Genomic DNA, 15352 nt, shown 5'->3' on the forward strand with positions numbered 1-15352 from the left:
AAAGATTAAAGATGGAATATTTTCACAACCACCCTCACACGTCTGCTCAGCATGCTCACTCACTCTTCAGCTGAGAGAGAGAGAGAAAGAGAGAGAGAGAGCCAGCCAGTCAGGACGACGTGAGGTCATTTACACTTTCTACAGAATAGAATAGAATAGATTGTCTAAATGTATGAAATAATGTGAAGTGTCGTTGTGTTTTATTCTGACGTAGGGGAAATTATTATTATTGTTGTTGTTGTTATTATTTATTATTCATTACAAATCTGTGTGCCGCTGACCAACATTGAGCTGAACATGTGTCCTAAACTGTGTAGGCTGATCCCAGTGATGGTCTCACCTATGCCTCCGTCTCCTTCTCTAAGAAGAAGAAGCAGAGCAGGGCTGAAGGACAGGTAAGCCGTCTGATGTGGATTCTCTATAGAGGAGACACGGGGAAGAGGGCCAGACAGTATTTAGTCCCAGGTTAGTGGGACACACTATCGCCTCCAGACATGACGGCCACAACTTTTATACTCTGAGCATTTGTTCCTGGTGTGTAGCTGTTCACCGTTGTCAGGTAGAACCCATGTACCCATATTTCAATGGATGAAGATCATTCATTTGTAAATGATGACAAACATTCAACCAAGAGAGACGTTTTGTGTTGTGTTGTGTGTGCTTGTGTCATTTCATGGGCTGTTGTGTTTGAGCGATGTGTAATTTGGTGTTGTGTCCTCTCGTGTCGTGTGGTGTTTTGTTGTATTGTGTCTTTCTTTGTGTCATTGTGTGTTGTGACGTGGTGTTGTGTCTCCTCGTGTGGTGTGCTGCTCCGTCCTACAGGGTCTGGGTGGTGATGATGATGATGAAGAAGTGACGTATCACACTGTGAGAGCTCCTCCTTCCTCTGCCGCGGTCTCTGATGATGCCAGTGTCCTCTACGCCACTGTCAACACACACACACAACATGGGAAAAACTAGAAGGTACATTTCCTGCAGCAAAGTTTGGACTAGCTGAGGGTTTACTGCCCCCGTAACAGGCTTTTAATGCTACGGTCTCCTTGGCAACACCTCTGGCCATTGGTTCTGATGGCAGTGATTAAATAAATGAACAAATGAATGAAGAAAGAAAAGTGAAATGCTTATGTAAGACTCTGGAAATGGGTTATAAAGCAACTGGGCTAAATAATCTAAAATAGGTTGGGCTAAGGAGGAATTGGAAAAGAATATTATTCAGACAACAGTTTTATAAAAGAGAAACATGGCCGACATTTATTAAACATAGTAATATCAACACAAGTGCACTTTGAATGGTCAATAAGAAAAATAACAAGGAATAAGGGTCAAACCCCTTTGGTCTGTCCGTAAAGTCTTTTCAGTGTGTGGACTCAGAGCTCTGGTCAAAAAGGGAAAATATGAAAAGATGAAAGTCTGAAACTACCCGGGTAGTGTGTGTGTAGTGTTCATTCAAAAAATAGAGAGATCTCCAAAACGGTCTTATCTGTCTCTCCTGGTCGTCCTCAATGGAGAAGCGAGACGCCACTCTTCCACGTGCTGTCCACGCCTCGTGGGTCACAGGGCTCGCTGCTCCCTTCTCTTGGGGAAGGAATCCAGCACACAAAGACCAACCGGAGAACCCGGGCAAAGAAAGAAAACAGGTCTCCAAGCAAGCAATCCTCTCCAATCCAAACGGCATTAATTAACTTAAACTGGTAAACTTAAAGGAGTAAAGGTAACAAAGGCATAAATGTTGTATCTCTGTTCCAGCTTCTGCGAGTTGGGCTTTTGTTCCTTCGTCTGCAGCTCAAGAAAAGTCTGCAGTTAATCTGTTTCAACTCTCGTTCTGATCTGACAAGGCCTGGCAATTGTCCATTTGGACAGGCTGCTAGCGCCCTCTACAGGGGACTGCGGGGACATGCATTAACTCTTTCTAGGGCAGCTAAAATCATGGGGGTTACATTTATCGTTTAGCATATGCCTACAGCATTTCACAAAGTTGAATACATCTGCACATCTCATAAAGTTAACACAACGTGTTTATGTGTGAACACAGCCTCTGTGTTTTTGAACATGTTTCCCCCTTTTTCCCCGCAGTTGTACCTGTCCAGTTACCCCGCTCTTCTGAGCCGTCCGGGTCGCCGCTGCACCTCCTCTGCTGATCCGGGGAGGGCTGCAGACTACCACATGCCTCCTCCAATACATGTGGAGTCGCCAGCCGCTTCTTTTCACCTGAGAGTGAGGAGTTTCACCAGGAGGACGCAGCGCATGGGATGATCACGCTATTACCCCCAGTCCCCCCTCCCCCCCTGAACAGGTGCCACGACTGACCAGAGGAGGCGCTAGTGCAGTGAACACCACACATACCCACATCCAGCTTCCCACCTGCAGACATCTCCAATTGTGTCTGTAGGGACGCCAGACCAAGCCGGAGGTAACATGGGGAATCGAACTGGCGAACCCTGTGTTGGTAGGCAACGGAATAGACCACTACGCTACCCGGACGCCTCAAGAGTCCAAAGTTTTAATCTGTGTGATGATGACCAGCTGTAGTAAAGGTTTCCAGCTGGCCCGCTACCAGCCAGCAGTAGCAGAGCACAGGGCTTACACACCGTATTGCAGAAGTAGGACTGATGTAGCAAGAATACACAGCATGATATCAGTATCACATTCCCAGCTGAAGAGCTCGGTTACAATTCAGAACTCGTGTGTACATATTCTGCGGTGTGTTGTTGTCAAATCTGACCATTTGAGCCACCGTAGTCCCCCCCCCAGAGCAAATATGGTGTTGAGGCTTTGAGGGCACTTGTGGGGCAATAATGGTGAACAACATCACTGACTTGATATTAGACGCCATGCAGTCATGACATCTCTGCATTGGTAGCTTCATTCTTCTGACGATGCTTCTGTCCACACTCACATGTCAGTGGTTGGTCAACCTCTCCACATCTAGTCTGTGGTCTGTAATCCACATTTGTCACTGGCTGTATTCACAAAGGTGAATGTGTTTTCTACACATTCGTTGTGCTACAACCAGTTTTGCATCTCTCCTGGTTTTCTGTCTTGTGTCAAGCTACACTGGCTTGTGCGTGGTACATTGTTATGAAGACAACATGCATTAGTCCTGCTTATTCAGAAGCCATCAGGTCTTTGATAAGCTCAATATGACAGTGTGTAAACATGTGAAACCCTGCTACCTGATTGCATCAGTGCTCTGCCATTCTTCACACTGTAGGTGTTTGTTGTGTAAAACAAGAGCTGTGGTGTGATGTTCTTCTCACAGAGTACTCATTTGCATAAGTATATGTGTAAATACTGCCTCAGATGCAGCCCAGTTGTGAGACCCCCTCAGTTTTCATGAGGTCATTAAGTTTTACTGTCACATTTATTAAAAACTGACAGTATGACACCAAATGATGACCGTTCAGCAACAGACTGTATTCATATGCAATGGAAAACATAGTTAAGTCTATCATTTGTTACTTGTTGGTTTTACTCTATTGGGTAAATATCATAATTGTAATCCTACACAATTAAACACTTAATTTCAAAGCAGTTATTTTTGTTTTTACTTTTACAACGGGTTGTTTACGATAGATGAGGGAATAAAATTGACAGTTCAACGTGTTTGTAGTTTTACACGTTATTTTGTGCTGTATATTTATTCTTTTAATGAGTACTTGTAGAATGTGTTGTTAGGGAAGTCTTTGGGAAAGTGCTTTATTCGTCCACAAGAGGGCGTAGTGACGCAAAAAGAGGCACAGCCATAAAAGTAGAGCAGAGCCACCAAATGTAAAACTGCAATGCACATAAAGGAAGCTTATTAGTTTAATGACAATTTGGGGCATCAAACAGTCACTTTCAGACATGCTGTTGAGTTCAGGGGTGAATGTGTTTCCTGTTAGTTTGTAGTTTATCAACAGTCATATTTTGTTGTTGTTGATTTTATATGTGTAATAGTGTTGAGCTTTTTATGATTAAATATCAAGTATTTGAAGTTGGCTCTAAGTGTGCAGGTGCGAAAATGTACCTGTTCCTATTAAATCAATGGTTTGAATCCTTGTGGACCAACTTTCCTGAGGCTTCACTTGGCGCTCACTTGATTGGCAGATTTATCAACCACAAAGTCTTGATGCATGTTCAAGACTCCAGGTAAGAAAGTCAAAGAAGGTTGAATCAGTTCATCTGGACACACCGTTTACTGACAGATACGTTTCATCACTCATCTAAGTGACCTCTTCAGTCTGGACTGACTGCAGGCAACCACCCTTACAAACAATACAGTACAACACATGTAAACAACACAGTACAGGACATGTAAACAATACAGTACAACACGTAAACAATACAGTACAACAAATATAAACAATACAACAAATATAACACACACACTCAACTGACCCAACAGATTCAAACATACACATACAAACACATGCAGATACACAGTAAAATTCCTAGAGTTAATCAACTGTTGTGAGAGTAAATTTAACCTTTCAGGGTCATTCTAACTAATGAAAGCGTAAAGCGACCCCTAGTGGTGGTGAAAATAACTGTAGTTGAACCGCAAGGCGCTAGTTCAACTCTGAGCAGGTGTAAAGGAGCAGTTCAAGCCCCGCCCACAAAACGATTTCGCCCCTTTTTCGTCGTCGCCATCTTGTGAGCCGTGGAAGGTAAGACTTAGTTCAAATTTTAACTTTTTAAATTACTATTAACACATTTAAGTGCTTTATATTTGGTTACTTGGTCAATATAGTTAACTGTGTAATGTGTTTATTCAAAAATAAGCAACTCACCGAGCTAGGAAACTACCTTGCCGTTATCGGGGTTCGGCGGAGTAAGCCGCATGAAGACTAGCTAGCTAGCTAGCCAGCAAAGCTGGTGGGAAATGACTTCCTCCGTTTCAGCTTGGTGGGAAATGTCCCGGTAAAGGTGTCACACTTGTCACAAGTCATGCTGGCTTGTTACGTGTGTTGGCGGACTGTCCGCCATCAATGTAACGTAACGGTACGATGGCCAAGAGAAGCCGTGGCGAAGGAACCTGCTAATAATCAGTTACCGGTCCCGTCGTGGTCGTTGGGTTTTCCAGCGTTCTAGCGAACCTGCTGCGTCGAGTGACGCCTTCGTCATCTGATGACGTCAGAAGGAGGTCCGCTCTCACGAGAGCCTAGTGGGCACGAGCGCTGAGCAGCGCGTGAGCCGAAGTGCACCGTCTATGTCTCGGGTCGACTCGTCTGGTGGTGACGTCACGTTAATTTCTGCCGAACCTCCTTAAAGAACCGGATCTGTCGTTGTCTTTGCGGAGTTACCGCCAACGTTATGCAGCGTGGACATGTGCAGCCACGACAGCCGTGGCCCGGGAGACTGCACAGCGAACTGGGGGTCCCGCTGCGGGTAACATATGTATTACGTCACCACTCCGCCACACCATATTAACATATTAAGCAGCATGACATGTTAAGTCGTTATGGTATGGTAACCGATGCAGATAGGTAAATGATGCCTTAACAGACACATTTGACTCGATCACTTGAAAGCAGATATGAAGTCTTGACACCACTGTGTGTATTCTCTCTCGTGATGCAGGGAATTAAACCCTACATGGGAAATTCATGTTATGCAACAGATAACACGGCACACACAGGTTCACCTCTGTATTGATTTATCAAAATGCTGATGTTTCCCTCACAAGACCTTTCTCACAGCATAGCACGCTGAATCTTCTCCCTGAAGCCCGGTGAGAACATTTTGCAAAGTTGTAAGTTTCTTAATATTCAATTGATCAGTGACGTTTTTTGTCTGTATGACACTAAATTATATGACATCACGTTTAAAAAAGGAAAAAGGAAGCTGTCCTTTAGCAAAAACAATCAAGTCCAGAACCACCCAAACACTGGGAGGGATGCTAGACTGTGGGGGATGCTTATGTTTGTCTCTGATGCAGATCTGAGCAGTTCAGACCACAGTATGGTCCAACTCGTTTTAAAGGCAGAAAGTGTCCTCTCCAAAGCCTGTTCTTACCACCTTGAAAGAGTGAACCATTGGAGCCAAAGAGGAGCCAAACAGCTGTTTTTCTTCTCTGAATGCTGTGATAAAACGGCCTAGAAAAGGAAGTGTATTAAGAAAGTTTTATTAATTTGTTTAGGGAGGGATTTATCTATTAAATCTAGTATGAGAATGTCACTATTTGTCTCTAATTTTTCAGAGAGATATGCTTAGTAGTCTGTTACCCTGTGAGGGCCTGGCAGCTTGTCTAGGGTGTCTCCCTGCCTGCCCCCCAATGACTGCTGGGATAGGCTCCAGCGACCCTGAGAGAAGGTAAGTGGTTTGGATAATGGATGGACGTTACCAGTTCACATGCATAAATTACTGCGTGCAGCTGTGCCCTGTCAGCATTAACAGTCAAAACCATGTTGCCTTTTTGTAGGACATTTCCTTTGAAACACAGCGGACTTATAAAGTTCCTTAAAATAGAAATACTCAAATAGCCTAAAACAGTCTACCTCTAAGTAACATTTAACAACAGAAGTTGCAGAGGTATAATCTTGACTGCAGTGCATGCAGGGTTGATGCATCTTACTGCAACTCAGCAGCAAAGAGTCTGATGTCAGGATGTGAACATATTTGCAGGTTACATCCCTTATTAAAAAGCTGTGTGTAGTCCTGAACTGGCATACATACAATGAGTATTATCAACAGGGCATTGACTCTGGTGCTATCCCAACTGAGAGCTATTATGGACTGAACAGATGATCATGTTTTATTTATATATTTCACGTTATTGGTGCGAGGCCTGTTATTTCATTTGCTGTAATACTGCAATATGTCAACAGGATTTAAGCCTCCTGCTACACTAACTTTGTGTTCACATGACAGACTCAGCTTTACTCTTACAGATGCCATCATGTTGATGAAAACCGAGATCCATAAGGAACAGAAATACGTCAAGATAAGTGAACCAAGCCTGGATGGATTCTTGAATGCAGGTAAGCCATAAGTCACACACTTGAAAAATGGAAGGAAATACAAAAAGTGCCGCAAAACAACAAAACCACGAGTACAGCTGATAACTCCTGCCAGCGACTGGTATTATTTCAGCTGGAGAAACTGAAGGATTCCACCAGAATGAAACCCTGTAGAGCATGGTGGAGAATACTTTTTGAGTCATAACTGTAACAAGCTTACTGGATGGATGTCCAAGTCACTAACAGATTTTCTATCACTACCAAAGCCTCTCTTGAAGAGTCCCATACAGCTCTACACAATAACAGCCCGACATCTGGAACATTCCCTTTGGAAGGATGCTCTGCTTGCTATTTATTCCATCGCTTTCATCAAGTTCTCCATCCCAGCTGTCAGGTAAGGCGTCAGTTTCTGATGAGACAGGGACTGAGGAGGATGCTGATGTCTTTGAAGAAGTGGTGCAACAGCCCAGCGCTGGTGTTCACAATCAGACTGGACAATGGTAAACGTGATTTCTCACTTAGTTTCCTTTTGCTTTTTTTGCAGGATCTGTGTAGGTCCACCCCAGTACAGGTCATGTTGCCTAGCACATGTTATCTGTTTACGTGTGTGAGATGGTTACTTGTGCATGTGTGTGTGTGTTTGTGTGTATTTGGGTTTGCATGTGTGTGCATTTAAGTATGTATGTGTGAGTTTGTTGCACTCATTTAAAGGGATGGGTATCGTTAGGATTTTATCGATACTACTACTCTTATCGGTACTGCTTATCGGTTCGGTACTTTATCGATACTCTTATCGGTTCTTTTTGATTATTATGCAAGAAAAAAGACAATTAACAGAATCGACATTGCTTTATTATTCTATTATATAACTTTATATAAATATAAACAAATATTATTTATTCAGCAGCAACAGCAGCAGCAATGTTTTAAATGCATCTGAATTATAGACTTTATAATCAACATTCAACAACAAAAAATAAGATAAAAAAATAAAAGTAGATGAAGATAAAGAAAAAAAAATATTAAAAATAAATTTTTACAGCAAAAGGCTAACGGAAGTTCAAACAAACAAGAACCTAGAACATTATCCTAACAGTTCTTCTGCAGAAAAATCAACATATCTGCCTTCTCCGGCAGGAGTCGTGATCTCTCCTGACTTATAGTGTCCCCGGCTATTAGCCTAGCTAACTCCGTATCTATGGCTTATATATTTGTAGCTAAACAATAAGCTAAGCAATTATATTTTATTTATTGGCCTATTCGTAATAATTGGTTATTAGCCTAGCTAACTCCGTAGCTATGGCTCATACGGCTTACCTGCAGTGGACGTGGATGGAACACTACGAGCAAAGCAGTGGAAAACGCCGCATTTCTGCAGATTAATACCATGTTTCGACAAAAGATGTTTCGACAGATTGCTTGTATTGCCACCCTTACTGGCAAATGATTTGTTGCACTTGTGGCAACGAGCGTTGTTGTCATCGACTTTTGAAAAATATACCCAAACTTTTGAACGTTTAGTTCTCTCCTCCATGATGAGCCCTTGAGCAGAGCTGTCTGTGCGTGTGTGAGCGAGTGTGTGGAGCACAGCACAGCCCCGCCCCTCGCGCTGTAAGAGAGCGAGACAGAGAGATGGAGAAAACGGCGAACAAGATTATGTTCGCGACGTTTAAATTCTTCGAAAAACACAATTGCCACAATATAAATCTCACTCCATGATTTCTCGAGTACCTACCGACTACCGATAGCAGAACCGAAAACGTCGGATCTTAAAAATGCTCCGGTTTTTACTAATTTAGAACCGGTTCCCGTTTAGAACCGGGTTTCGGGGGGCATCCCTACTCATTTATTTTGTGCTCACAAGTTTTCGTGTGTGTGTGAGGGAGAGAGAAAGATCATCGTACCAGGGAAATGAGAAGTACATTGCACCCAGTGTTAACAGCAATGACACCTCACCGTCCGACAACTTCCTTCTTCTTCTTTCCTGAAAGAAAGTAACATGAAGTTCATCAGCAGTGGTGTCTGGTGTGATAAAATAAACCTGCTCACTGCTGAGAAGCAGAACTAACCACAGGAGATATATCTGTCTCTATACCAACACCCAGTCCACATACAGACCGACAGAAGACAGCAGCAAGAGACAGAGAGACAGACAGACAGACAGACAGACAGACAGAGCAGAATGGCTGAGTTGAGAATGAGTGGAACATCATTATTTCTGATAATACTGTTTCCTGCAGCAGGTAAGAACACATTTTAATGTATCTTAGATAACAGCTTATGGATAAATAACAACATTCAGCAACATCGTATTAATTTCTGCTTAACATGGAAACATTATTACATAATGTATTAATCACTCTTCATTCTGTGAGCATCGTTCATTATGATGTTATTTAAAACATGCTGAATGGTTCATATAGTGAATTCCTGAAAGTCAAGATCTGAAGTGCATTATCTGCCAGTCTTCAAATATCTCTTCACACCAACTGTGTTGGTACCAGCTGTGTTGTTATGTGGGTTTTATTCATTTGGATCAATAAGAAATATTTTCTCCTCAGCAGTTACCGGACAAAGATATCTCTTCATCTACAGCAGAGATGGAGATGATGAGGTCACTCTGCCATGTACCAGTGTGAGATCAGGACCAGAAAACTGTTTCAGTACTACTATGTGGTTCTTCAGTAACTATGATAAGACACAAGAATTGGTTTCTGGTGGTCAAGTTAGAAGGAATGACGTCACCAACTCCAGAGCAGACAGGCTGAGTATTACACCAAACTGTTCTCTGCTTATTAAGAAGGTGACAGTCGAGGACGCTGGTCTGTACGCCTGCCGACGACGACCCCCATACCAACAAGATTCTTCTCTCGTTTATCTTTCTGTTGTAAGCAGTGAGTATTTGTACTGTATCCTGCTCATCTTCATCCACATTCTTATAACTATTCAGAGCTGCTGTAGGACAGGAGACAGTAATGACCACGACAGTAATGTCTTAATGATGTTATAACTTGGTACCATGTCGCTGTCTTCCTCTACACACATCACCATCTTCTCCAGTGACTGGCCAGAAGACCGCTGACCGCCTGACGCTCTCCTGCTCTGTGGTGACACGTGAACGGTCTATAAAGGTGGAGTGGGTGGATGAGAAAGATAGTCAGGTGAGCTGTGTTCGCAAGGAAAACACAGTGTATTTCTGTAACTCCACTAAGATGCTTTCAACCACCCAGAAGAAGGAGACATTCAGCTGTCAACTGACTGGTACTGGGGAAAGACTGGTGATATTTGACTTCATCTTTCACATGTCTGGTAAAGTATGATTTTGAGGTGTTCAAATTATTTCCTTTCACTTGGTCTGATAAACGGGACAATGTGACGTCTTTAGAGACGCTCCTGTTCATTGGGCATCGTTGCTTCCTCTGTCCAGAAAACAAAGAAAAAGCAGAAGACGATGAAAAAGAGACAAGAGGCCCTGCCAACACAACTAACATGACAATTACACAAGGTAAGGACTTTACATCCTTTACTAACTTGTTTCTCTCTCACTTCAATTCAGTTCAACAGGGCTTTGTTGGCATGACCATATTCAGTTAGACAGTATTGCCAAAGCACAAGGTGGTACAAAACAGTACAGTACAGTTTATAACAGACAAACTATAATAGAAAACAAAGTTGCTGTATTGTTAAGAACAAACAAACAACCAATTTAACAATAAATATAGTAGTGCAAACGTTAATTTAAATAAGAGAAGAACAAAAAATAGAAAAGGAAGAAACCTGTGTGTGTGTGTGTGTGTCGGTGTGTGGATGGGGTGCTCACTTACTGTCTCTCAGATTCTGACATGCAACAATATATTTAGCTGCTGTGTTGCAGCTTGTCTTCTGCTCCCCCAGTAGGATGGCTAGTTTGTCTTCTGCTCCCCCAGTAGGATGGCTAGTTTGTCTTCCCCTCTCCCAGTAGGATGGCTAGTTTGTCTTCCCCTCTCCCAGTAGGATGGCTAGTTTGTCTTCCCCTCTCCCAGTAGGATGGCTAGGTTGTCTTCTCCTCTCCCAGTAGGATGGCTAGTTTGTCTTCCCCTCTCCCAGTAGGATGGCTAGGTTGTCTTCTCCTCCACCAGTAGGATGGCTAGTTTGTCTTCTCCTCCCCCAGTAGAATGGCTAGTTCATCTTCTCCCCTCCCAGTAGGATGGCTAGTTTGTCTTCTCCTCGCCCAGTAGGATGGCTAGTTTGTCTTCCCCTCGCCCAGTAGGATGGCTAGTTTGTCTTCTCCTCTCCCAGTAGGATGGCTAGTTTGTCTTCTCCTCTCCCAGTAGGATGGCTAGTTTGTCTTCTCCTCTCCCAGTAGGATGGCTAGTTTGTCTTCTCCTCTCCCAGTAGGATGGCTAGTTTGTCTTCTCCTCTCCCAGTAGGATGGCTAGTTTGTCTTCCCCTCGCCCAGTAGGATGGCTAGTTTGTCTTCTCTCCCAGTAGGATGGCTAGTTTGTCTTCCCCTCGCCCAGTAGGATGGCTAGTTTGTCCTCTCCTCTCCCAGTAGGATGGCTAGTTTGTCTTCTCCTCCCCCAGTAGGATGGCTAGTTTCTTGATATCAGGGAGGCTTCCGAAGTTTGGGTGGATCTGTTCATTTTTTGAGTAGTAATGATTTCTAATTTGGTTATACTTAGGACAGGTGATGAAGAAGTGCAGCTCTGTCTCCACCTCTTCCATGTCGCAGTGTGAGCACAGCCTCTCTTCTGCCAGCAGCCATGTCTGTCTGTGTCGGCCTTTTTCTATGGCCAGGCCGTGTAATAGGGAAGTATAGTGGGTTCTAGTTATCTTTAATGGTCAATTCTAATTATTAAAGTCTTTGTTTATATGGCCCCAATTAGGGTTTGTATTTGATTCAACTACATCCCTTTACTCATCGGCGCCGCCCAAAAAGGGCTAATATCATTCACCGATTGTCGAACCTCAGATCCAGGAGTAACAATGTGGATTCTGTCCTGACTGGCTGTGGAACAATGGACCAACTCTTTACCCTTGCAGAAGTGCCGCAGGGGTATGGGAGTTTGACCGGCCAGTCTACATGTGTTTTGTGGACTTGCAGAAGGCTTACGACTGTGTACCCCAGGGCACTCTGTGGGGGGGGGGGGGATACTGCGGGAGTATGGGGTACCGGGTCAGTTGCTACAAGCCATCCAGTCTTTGTATAACCAATGTGAGAGCTGTGTCTGCATTTTCGGCAACAAAATCAAACACGTTTTCGGTGGGTGTTGGACTCCGCCAAGGTTGTCCCTTGTCTCTGATTCTGTTTGTGATATTCATGGACAGGACCTCAATGTGCAGCCAAGGTGAGGAGTGTGTCCGTTTTGGGAACCCCAGAACTGCATCTCTGGTCTTTGCAGGTGATGTGGTTTTGTTGGCTTCATCAGAACGCGACCTCCAGCGCGCGTTGGGGCGGAAGGGTGAGATCGTGGATACAAGCGGCTGAAATGAGTTTCCTCCGTAGGGTGTCTAGTCTTAGCCTAAGAGATAGGGTGAGGAGCTCAGAGCTCTACACTGAGCTAGCTGCTGCTCCTCCGCATCGAAAGGAGCCAGTTGAGGTATGTAACTGTAAAAAAAAGAAAAAAAACCTACTGTGTTTTGGGACAGTATTTTTGTTGTAGTACCATATTTGGTCACTGGGTGGTCACTGGGTTCATGTATATACTGTATATACTGTATATACTGTGACTCATCACTGGAGCCAGCGTCACTCCCAGTCTACCTGTGTATTGTACAACAGTAACTTGTCTCTCCTTAGTAACAGCTCGGTTCATGTACAACTGTGTATCAGTCTACATGTATGTTGAAAGATCATAGTGCCGTCGTAACCACACATTGTATGGTAGCAAGTAGAGGCAATTGAAGTGACACAAGTGCGAAATCCTACTATTGACTTCGTCTGAATGATTCTGCTAAGCTATTCTGGTGCAGCCTAGCTAGTACTAAGCTGACGCAGCTAACACGTAACCACAGTTAATTAAAAGTGGCGCCCGAACAACATTCTTTGGACTTTTCCCCTCGACTACAAAGCTATGGACCCGGAGTTGGATCGACCCGCCTGCTGAGTGGAACATTGACGGTGGTGGATCTATGTACGGTACCGAGCTAAAGTGCTATCTGAAGCTAACGTAGACGCTAACGCTAAAGGCTCCCCCATTATCGACGTAGGGCACTTTGTAGAGGAGCGTCCCGTTTCACATCCCAGAAGCGGGGTAATGTACTGTCGCGGTTTTTCTATAGCCCGGATAACTATGGATGGAGGCGGGGACTTTTAGGTGCGACAAACCGGGCTTCACCACCGTTAGCTAGATAGCTGCGCCAATGCTAGGGCTAGCCTGCTAGTTAGCTAGTTAGCCGTGTGCTAATGGGTTAGCAAGCTCACCTCGGGACCAGGGCTGGTGATGGAACAGGGCGGCTGAGCTCTAGGCGGGGCGGGAGATGGATGGCTGCTCTCCGGGTTGCGTGTCTCTCCCTCTCTCTGTACTCTGGCTCCGGTGTGACCGGGTGAATGTCTCTCTCAGTCTCTCTGGGGAAGCTCTCGGGGGTAGTCAGCTAGCTACAGGTACCGAGGCAGTCTGCTGCTAACACTACCACTGCTAGCCACCGTATCTACTGTCTAGCCCAGGATACGCTAGGTTTCCCTGCTCTATCCCACGCTAAGGTGACAGTCTACGATATGGTTACTAAACAGTTCTGGCGCTTTGTCTCTCCCGCGGTGTCTATTATAGTTGCGTCTGTGACAGCGCGAGCTAACCTGTGATTGGTCCTCTAGCTGCACGAGCCCAGTGCAACATTCCAAGTACATCCCCAGGCATTTCCCACTACACTGCCCCCCTCCAGCACTGTTGAGTCCCTTCAACATAAATGAACAACAGACTACAAAGATCAGTCTGATTAATCTAACACGATAAACGGGACAGAACACCCGCGAAATGAACTAGGCCCGGAACAAAGGGCGTCAAACAAATGTGGGTGGTCGCTATCCATACTGGACTCTTGTGACTAGCCTAGTAACCCCCAAGTCAACTAGTCACGTCCGTCAAAGTTAGTCTAGGAGCCAGGCGGGCCTCCGGACTGGCCGGCCCCGTCTGGTGGTGTACGGGAGATGGGACTCAGCGGCGTCGGCTTCGTCTCCTTCTGGGTCAGGGGCGTTGGACTGCCCGCCCGGAGCACAGGCTGCTGTCCCACGACGTTGGGTGATTGTCGACTCGCCTGAAGAGTAGCTGGCAGCAGTGTGTTGGAGCGGCTGGAACCGAGCCGGGGAGCCTGGTGTGCTGGGTCCTCCATCGTCGTTTGCGTGGAACAGGTCCTCCAGCCGGAGATCAAGGTCTTCATCGATCTCCTCCTGCTCTGTCACTCCTTCGTACTCCTCTGTTCTCTGCGCCCCCAGCTCCTCCATGTCAGCAGCGGGAGGACCTCCTTCAGGTGTTTCCTGCGGCCCTATGGCTGGTGCTGGAGCAGACAACAGAGCATGGCGCCTGTCATCTGTGCCCCAGATCTTCACCAGGCAGTCATCTGAGCCCGTGAAAATGCGTCGCCCGGTGCGGTCGAAGGTGACACAGTAGACAGAGGAGAGATGTCCCAGAATCCTCTTGTGCATCTTCATGTGCTGGTAGACAGCTGTAGGCAGTAGCTGGCGTAGACGGTAGGAGCCATTGAGCCGACGCCCATTGCTCGTCTCCACGATATTGGGTGGACTCCCATAGATAATAGGAGGCTCTGGGGGTCGTCCACAGTGCAGAGCAGCCAGCGCTGAGCCCTTCCACACAACATGCTTGCAGCTCTTGTTGGTACGCAGGAGGTTCTGCCTGCCGGCTCCCAGGATGCTGTGGAGACCAGGCACGCTGGCAGGAACCTCTTTCTCCAGCAGTGGACATACTCTAGAACACACTTGGAGTAGGTGGTCTGGGCTGATGTGCCTGTGCAACTTCACCTTGTTAATGTTGTCGATGCCACTGGCCAGGGTCTTGAGCTCGGGGGTGCTCATGCTGTCTCCTACCGGCGGAGGACTTGGAGAGCTATCGCGACGCCGCTCGCCTTCCCATGCTACTCGCCGGATTCTCCCTTTTCCTTCAACCTCTCGCCCCAGCGTCGCTTTAAAGTCATACTCGCGTGCCTCAACCTTCCTGATTGCTTCAGCTAGTGTTTTGGGTTCTGCCCCCAGGACTTCATACGCGATGTTTTGGTTCTTCAGCCCGCGCAGAAAGGCTTCTGCAGCGTAGGCCTCCTGCAGTGTAACACCAACCTGTGGGTATGCCAGTGTGACAAGTCTCCTCACTTCCTCGCCAAACTCATAGAGGGTCATCTCTCTGGCCTGCTTAACCTCGCTGAGTTTACGGCGCGCAGTTCCCTCAGGCAGCTCTTTACCGTAGCGGCGGCGTAACTGGGTGATG

General features: G+C 45.6%; 1 long non-coding RNA gene across 2 annotated transcripts; it reads left to right on the forward strand.

The window, feature by feature from the left end:
• Positions 1–329: 329 nt before the first annotated feature.
• LOC130125497 (uncharacterized) lies at positions 330–2618 on the forward strand. Of its 2 annotated transcripts, XR_008811437.1 has the most exons (4): positions 330–395; positions 823–963; positions 1509–1691; positions 2074–2618. It is a non-coding gene; the product is annotated as an uncharacterized LOC130125497 (long non-coding RNA). The 2 variants fall into 2 exon arrangements; XR_008811436.1 differs by lacking the exon at positions 330–395 and having other exon boundaries at positions 451–963.
• Positions 2619–15352: the final 12734 nt, after the last annotated feature.

This window comes from Lampris incognitus, chromosome 15, assembly GCF_029633865.1.
Source record: "Lampris incognitus isolate fLamInc1 chromosome 15, fLamInc1.hap2, whole genome shotgun sequence".
Classification (NCBI taxonomy): Eukaryota; Metazoa; Chordata; class Actinopteri; order Lampriformes; family Lampridae; genus Lampris; species Lampris incognitus.